We start from the raw sequence: 1,907 nt of genomic DNA on the forward strand, positions 1-1,907 counted from the left end.
GCTGGGAAGAAGGCGGAAATGCTGATACACAGTTATGCTACCCCATGACCTTGCTTGTTCTGGCCAGCTACAACTGCGCATGTTTCTAGTGTGCGTTAACCTAGCTAGAATGAAGAACAGTAAGCACTCTGTAACCATATCAGTTATATAGATACAACATGCAACTTCATAGCTTCTGAAAGAAGTGTATTGTTCTGTTAGGAAAAGAAGAACTCTGCCTGGGAACAACACCCCCCCCCCCCCCAGGCTTTACCCGACGGGGAAGGTGATGAAATTTGACAATGTTTGATGGAACCAATAACTCTGTTTTATTTCTCTGATGTAATGTGAAGTATAAAATGCTATTTCACCCATTGTAACACTTGAAGAATCTGTTGGGTATTCAAGGTTCCAAAACCTTTGAATCTGTATTCTTCCTTATTAATTAATAAATTATTTTTTTGGTTTCCAACTCTACAGGACTGCTTTTGTGTGTTTTCTCAAATCGGCCTGGGCAAACACAATCAGGGACAGAAGTTCTGTCTTACAAGAGCAAAATGTGTTCTCAGAACATCGTATCTTCTGGTTAGGAAGTTAGCTAGAATGCCCATTCTGCCTTTCCTATCACTGTATGGATCTCTTTTAACAATAAAGAATATCCATTTTTTTTTCTAAAGCAACAAACCTTGTGTGGACAATTCTAAAAGCAGGCTTCCTGCTTCCACAGTGTAAAACCAGCTCTAGCTAGTACAGAGAAGGGCAGGATTGGACACGCCTCCCTTGGTCTCAGACTCACCAGGTCGCTAAGGCAGACCCAGGGAGAAGAGGAGTTAGTTTTATACCCTGCCCTTCACTACCCGAAGGAGTCTCGGCATGGCTTACAATCACGCTCCCTTCCTCTCCTCACAACAGACACCCTGTGAAGTAGGTGGGGCTGAGAGAGTTCTGAGATAACTGTGACTGACCCAAGGTCACCCAGCCGGCTTCATGCGGAGGAGTGGGGAATCAAACCCAGTTCTCCAGATTAGAGTCCACCACTCTTAACCACTACACCAAAACTGGCATTTCCCCACCACCTAGCCCAAGACCATTAAGGAAGGTGCGCTCAGACACAAAAACAATCATACTGCACCGAAGGTTAATGAAGATCTAGGCTCATGCCTCCATTTTGAATTAAAAGATGCTTCCCCTCACGTGACCATTTGAAGACTACTTTCAACACAACTGGCCTGACCATGCCTTCCCCCCCCCCCCTTTCCTTACTGGGCAATGTTCTCAGAACCTGAGAATTGACTTTTACTCACCTTCTGCCACAGAGAATGCTGGTTAGCTCACCAGGATGGCCTTCCCCTTTCTAAGCCCAGGAAAACAGTCACATTTTGTTCTTCTTTCAAATTTCAAGCCCTATAACTGAAGCCAGAATCCAGAGAAAAAATGTATAATGCAGAATCAAGAATTCTCCAAAGCCCTTATGATTGAAGCTGTCTCTAATAAATCAGTTTACATTGTTCATGTGCTTAGGTTTTACTGCCTACGTTGGTTACTTGATGGACCACAACTTGACAGGAGGGCACTGGTGCGGCTGTATTAGTTTTTAATGCAGGAAAATGCTATTATATGAGTAGCAATGACGTTAATTTCTAGTGTGGCAGGAAGATGGCATTCCCTCAAATACAAGGGCTGGAGGCACACATTACAGACCCCATGGGGATGGCTCTGCTGAAACGAATGCCCAAACTTAAGTTTGGAAATATTTACTGCATTGCATAGACCTCAACCATTCCCCCACGGAGACCACCACTACTAAGCCCTATGCAATTAAATACTTCTTTAGACTAGGGGCTGGGTGGAGCTCACAGGCATGGGGAGGCCATTTTCAGCAGCATCCCCACAGAGATGCATCTGTGTCCTGGCTTTTATTGCCTTCC

The sequence above is a fragment of the Gekko japonicus genome, unplaced genomic scaffold (assembly GCF_001447785.1).
Source record: "Gekko japonicus isolate JY-2015 unplaced genomic scaffold, Gekko_japonicus_V1.1 scaffold1512, whole genome shotgun sequence".
Classification (NCBI taxonomy): Eukaryota; Metazoa; Chordata; class Lepidosauria; order Squamata; family Gekkonidae; genus Gekko; species Gekko japonicus.